This window comes from Athene cunicularia (genome assembly GCF_003259725.1).
Source record: "Athene cunicularia isolate RWA chromosome 8 unlocalized genomic scaffold, athCun1 chr8_part1, whole genome shotgun sequence".
NCBI lineage: Eukaryota > Metazoa > Chordata > Aves > Strigiformes > Strigidae > Athene > Athene cunicularia.
Genome location: NW_020799109.1, coordinates 25,843,146 through 25,849,492, shown reverse-complemented (window position 1 = coordinate 25,849,492; position 6,347 = coordinate 25,843,146). Strand labels below are relative to the sequence as shown.

General features: G+C 40.2%; 1 long non-coding RNA gene across 1 annotated transcript; it reads right to left on the bottom strand.

Annotated features, from left to right (window-relative positions):
• Window positions 1-2,073: 2,073 nt before the first annotated feature.
• Window positions 2,074-4,831, bottom strand: LOC113483034. Its single transcript, XR_003398946.1, has 3 exons — window positions 4,392-4,831; window positions 3,460-3,469; window positions 2,074-2,084 (listed from the first exon to the last, which is right to left on the bottom strand). It is a non-coding gene; the product is annotated as an uncharacterized LOC113483034 (long non-coding RNA).
• Window positions 4,832-6,347: the final 1,516 nt, after the last annotated feature.

Genomic DNA, 6,347 nt, shown 5'->3' with positions numbered 1-6,347 from the left:
TAGCTAAACTTTTATATGCAGGCTATATTTGACAAATATCTTTTTTGTTTAAACTGAATTTTTAGTATCAGTTTACATCCTTGATATTCATGACTGAAAAGAGCAGTAGACAAGAATGGCATTATCAAAGATTTTTCATTTGATATGACTAAACTTATCTCTATTTTACAGTAACTTTAATGGAAGAAAGAAAGAAAGAAAAGAAAAAGAAAAAGAAAAAGAAAAAGAAAAAGAAAAAGAAAAAGAAAAAGAAAAAGAAAAAAAAGGAAGTATTTCCATAATACTCTGTTAATTTAGGGACATATTTTAACTTCTGAATAGATTTTACTCCGTGAAGGTCAGCTGTTCCTAAGCAAAACAGACAAGTTGCTTGTGTGAATTTTTGAAAGAAGAAAGTGCAGAGGCAAAATCCAGTGTTTGCTTACAGTGTTACTTCTAACTTCATCTGCTGATGATAGGTTGCTTTAACTGTGTACAAGCATTGACTTCCTCACTTCTGACCTTAGGTTGTCTTTATTGATTTCCTTTTGACTTGTCTGCTTAGTTAACTGTCACTCACTGCTGAAAAGAGAAGTGTTTTTTAAAAGCTTCTTTTAATCTTCAAAATAGTTGCAATAGTAAATAAGTTATCACATCTACAGGTTAATAAAAATACACCAAAAGTCTTCAAGAGGGGTTAGTACTGTCTAAAGCTCTATTAGCTCACAGAAATGTAGTTGTACTGATAGAGCTAAGACTTGGTATTGACAAGTAAAGCTTTCGGGGAGCTTTTAATGCCCCCCTTAACATTAAGAACAGTTAAATTAAAATAATTTGCTGCCATATCTGAACATGCAGATGATTTACAGATGACATGCAAAGAAAGAATTTAGAAGCATTATGTAACAACACTAACTTCTACTATATGTGCCAACTTTTGTTGTTGCAAATGGTTCAAGGAGTAAATATACTGCTTGTTGTAGTGCTGACTGTGTCTCGTCTTTGATCTTTGAATGGCTTTTGCTGGCAACCAGTTATGCTGAATTTAAAAAGGGAAAACTCCCAGGAGTTCTGTTATGAATAGAAATGTAGAATAATTTCTGACTTAAGATAGCCTAAAAGAAGGGAATAAAAAACACACAATTTTTATTTTGTAAAATCTGGCTAGAAAATAGTTTTGAAATGGCAATTTTCTGATATAGTCAACTCCAGGACAAAATATATATCCCAATATATTGACATGCATATACTTATGCATTTTTTATAGCTCAAGAGATCCTGAATTAATTTTTATCTTTCATTTGCATTATGCTGGAAGGGAACACACAATATTTACACACCATTTCCTTTAGTCCATTTGTCACCCCTTTAAAAAGTAAAATAAAATATTTATTTTTAATTTCTGCCCATGTAGCTAGTGTTATGTAAACCATTTTATAAAAGTTTTTAGGCAGAAAACAATCAAATGAAACACAACAAAGACAAAAAGTTTTATCTCTTACTGAGTATATCTCCAAGAAGAAAGATGACTAAGGCTTAATCTGAAGATAAATATTTATGTCTTTTTACTTATCAGAAAAAAATGCCTACCCTCTTCAAACAGGAATAGCTGAACAACTGCTTATGTGGGCTTTCCAAAATGAAAACACGTTTCCAACATATTAGTTGGTATCCAAGAGGAGTTAGGTACGTAGCTCATTTAGGTAGTTATGAAAAGCCTAGTAGGTAATTATTCACTAGTCTAGATGCCCAACATCTTCTAAAGCCTGCAAATAAAGAATTATTCTTGTAGGTTTTCCCTTATGCTTGCACAGACATCCCTTGATATGGGGAAAAGAAGCCCGTCAGGAGGGATGAGTTTATAGAAAAGGTACATTATTCCCACATGTTAATATTCCCGTTATATTTCTGTATTTTTTTCAAATATGTCTTGGTCCAGTGAATTTTATTCTGGTGTTCAGTTTGCTCATTGGCAAGATCAAAAAACTCAGGCGGAGTCAGATAACGAATCAGACGGCAGCAGTCCAAAATCCAATCAAATGGGAAAGGGAGGAACGATGCCAAAAAGGGAGGAGAAGAAACCGGAGGAGGAAATGACGAAATTGCTAGCAGAACTGACAGCAGCGGTGCAAACACTGGCAACCTCCACCCAACAGAACACACACCTGATCCTGGGCGGGACTACTTCTTCTTTACAAAAACATCCTACTGATTGGCAGCTCATAGCTAAAGAGTGTGCAATGTCAGGCGTGAAGCTTGAACCTACAACCATGCTTACCCAGTTAGGTTGATCCCAGGAATGGGGGCCGGGATCCTCCAATACCCCACAGGCAACCCCCGCAAATCAGAGACAACTTTTCCTATACTCCCCAAGTCACAATCAAATATGCCTGCAATTGTCCACAAAAGGTCCCTCCGAGCCAGGAACCGTGGCTCTTGTTCTAGATTGTAGCGACAAGCCCATGGTCACCGTTTGGATGAGCCAGCCTCACCCAGGAAAACAGAAGAAATAGTGCTGCAGGCCATGATTGATTCAGGAGCGGATATAACAGTAGTGGGTGAAAAATGGTGGCCAGGGCAGTGGCAGACTACATTTGGGGGATTCGTGGCAGGTGTTGGAGGAGAAAAACCAGTGTACAAAGCAATCACTGACACAACATTTAAAATCCAAGACCAGGAAAAGGAGGCCTTGATTGTGATACTGAAGCCTATAGTATTAGCAGAATTCCAGTGAGTTTTGTTGGGCTGTGACTGCATGAAACAAATGAAAATTGGCATTACAAATTTAGGTTATAGGCCACTGCCGAGCACATACCACCCTTAAAACTTACATGGTTAACTTCTTCACCAGTGTGAGTTGGGCAGTGGCTGCTTAACTCAGTAAAACTAAGTGCACTTCAACAACTAGTGGAAAGAGAAGTACAGGCGGGTCATTTGGAACCCTCTACAAGCCCTTGGAAGACTTCTGTGTTCATTATCCAAAAGAAAGATAAGTCTAAGTGGCGCTTACTCCATGACCTCAGGGCAATAAATCAAAATATGCAGGCAATGGGTGCCCAGCGACCTGGATTGCCCTGGGGTTCCGCCATACCAGAAGATTGGTCCATTGTGATTATTGATATCAAAGATTGTTTTTTCAGCATCCCTTTACATCCCACTGACAAACAAAGATTTGCTTTTACCGTGCCTTCTGTGAACCTCACTCAACCAGCTCAGCGTTGGCAATGGACTGTAGTACCTCAAGGTATGAAAAACTCACCTGTCACTTGTCAGCCGTATGTGGCCAAAGCCATCGCACCGTTGAGAGAAGATAAGACTGACCATCATGTGGTACACCATATGGATGACATATTATTAGCAGCACCTAAAGAACAGCAAGTGGAACACCTGTTCCAGCATGCCAAAGCCTTGTTGCAACAACATAATTTGAGTATTGCCGAGGCAAAAATTCAGCGAGGTACGCGATTACAATATCTGCACATGACTTTACCTGGAAACGATATAGGTCCACAACCAATAGCTCTTGCTCCAAACATTGCCACTCTTCATGGTGTTCAGAAATTAGTAGGAGCCTTGCAGTGACTCCGCAGCTTTATCTGTATTCCCTTGGGACTTACGCAACCCTTTTATGAACTTCTGAAAGGAGAACACTTGTGGGAACCAAGGAAACTCACAAAGGAGTGTCAGGACAATTTAACACTTATACAAGCTATTTTACAACAACAGAGACCTTTGCAGCGATGGGATCCAAAACAGCCAATCACAGCAGGGTGCTTTATTTCTGAACATGGCAAAATAAGCATCCTGTTTCAAGGTACGGACGGCAAGCCTGCACCTTTAGCCTGGGCTTACCAAAATACCAACAAGTCTGCCTTTGTTACCATAGTCGCTGTTGTAGCAGACCTTATAGGGCGCCTACATGACCCTTCAACACTTTGGAATTTGTAATATGACCCTTCAACACTTTGGAAAGGAACCTGACACAATACTCATCCCCTGGAAGCAGCAAGTGTGGGACGACATAGTTATGCGTTCGGAAGACTTACAATGTACCATCTTTGACTTTCCGGGCTCCATAGTAACTGGAAAGGGTCTACAATGGGTTTCACACTTGAAAACACTTCAGCTACAACTTACACTACCTCTAGTCATGGCGCCTTCTTAATGGCACAACATACTTAACAGACGCCTCATCACAATTGTAAACAGCTGCAGTCGTATGGAAAGCTGAAGGACGCTGGCAAAAGAAATTGTGGACTCAGACTAATAAATCGGTATAATTGTTAGAAGCCAACGCGGTCCAGATGGCAGGAAACAGAGAATCTAATTCATAATGTTACAGACTCTTTATATGTTTATAAACTTGTACACAAAATGACAACAGTAGGATTTGTACAAACAGAAGTGTCAACTTTATGATGTTCTACAACAACGCGTAGGGCAGGCCTTTCTTACACATGTGAACAGTCACCAATCCTTACCTGGTCCAGTTGTAGAAGGCAATCATAAGGCTGACCAGGTGGCTCGGGGTGTATGGTCACTAGATGCTGCAAAATATTTACATGCCTTTCTACACCTCAGAGCAAAAGCCTTAGCGAAAACCTGTCATATTTCTCTGTCACAAGCAAAAAACATAGCGGCACTTTGTCCCTACTGTCAAAAGGGCCCACTGTGGGAAGCAGGTGTCAATCTAAGGGGTCTCTCTTCCAATCAGATATGGCAAACTGACATAACAGAATGTGACCTACTAAAATGAAATAAATGCCTCATAGTAACCATTGACACCTTTAGCTCTACAATATTAGCCACAATGGCTTGCAAACAAACAGCCAGACACGTTATTATTCATTAGGAGGGCATCATTACCTTATTACAGAAGCCACAAGAAATCAAGACAGATAACAGCCCTTGTTTAATCGCTAAACGTACCAAAGAATGGTGTGAATTATGGGACATCAGGTTAGTACATGGCCTTCCTTACAACCTTCAAGGATAAGCAATAGTAGAACATGCGCATCGCACCCTAAAAGCAAAACTACAACAGCTTGGGGAGGGGGGAGGTCATAAGGGGACAATACCCATAGACAGAGAGCAGACTTTTTTGTCCCGCACCCTTTATGCTCTAAATCACTTTGTTAGAGCGACGAGTCCACACCTCTCCTGTGGAAACATTTTATGCCAACCCAGGCGACAAAAAACTATTCTTTGGTTAAGATCAAGGAACCAGGAGCGATGGCATGGGAATCGGGCTGGTCGTTGAGAGTGTTCGGCGTGGGTACACAGCAGTGGAAAAGGATGGTTTAATTAAATGGATACCTGCACGATGTATAAAACCTGAAATAATCACTTCTTCTTAAAAGTTTTTGGAGATTTTCTGTGGCCTTTGGCTACTTGGATCTTTCGCTAGATGAACCATCTTGCCCATACTCAACTTATGGGTAACTATAGCAAATGAGACAGGAAAAGAACCCTTTTGTCTATCTATGGCAATGCCATCTGATCTGTTCCAAACATGTCTATTAAGAGTTCCATACTTTAACCCATAAGAGTTTATTGAGCTGGTATCAAACGATAGTTGGGCAAAGATGACCTTTTCACAGGTCAATGCCATTGCCCAAAATATTAATTCTGGTGGCAACAGTACAACCATTTGGCAAGGTCAAATTAGTGGATGGTGGAGGGATGTGGTACAAATAGAACCATTTTCTTTAATAACCTGGGGAAGAGGTTATGCTTGTGTGTTCACAGGTCACAGTCCCTGGTCATTACTGGCAAGGTATGTGTAACCATACCTGAGGCGTGAGAGGCAGCCAGCACTCAGGATCCAGCTGTACCAACCATTTGTAATCTCTTCAACTGATCATTTAAGCAGAATGTCTGGGTAATGTTTGCTTTTGCAACAGAACAAACCACACTACAGTCACCAATTCTTTTAAGAGAAAATGCTAACAGTAATTGCAACTCCTTAATGAAATATCTAGGCTTACTAGTCAATAGTGAAAGATGTAGTTTAGATGGAATGTGGTTATTAATGAGGATGAAATGCTATAAGAATGTGTGTATTCAACTTTCTTTGTTTAGCAATATTAAGAATTAAGAAAAGTGTTTAACCTTATTAGAAACTCCCTTGGTTTTCCCCCTGGAGTGCTGGACAGGCTCTGGGTGGAACCCAAGAGGAGGATAAAATCAGATGTTTCTGCTCAAAGAAAATTGCCGGTTATTTTGGCCTGTTGATTTAGAGGCTGGACCTGCTTGCAGCGACGTTGGATGCCTCACCTATGGATGGACGCATCAGGTAGAATTTCCAGTTTGCGAGGAACGGCACTCTAAATTCTCGTTGCATCCAGGGTTCTCTAGCAATTGTGGAT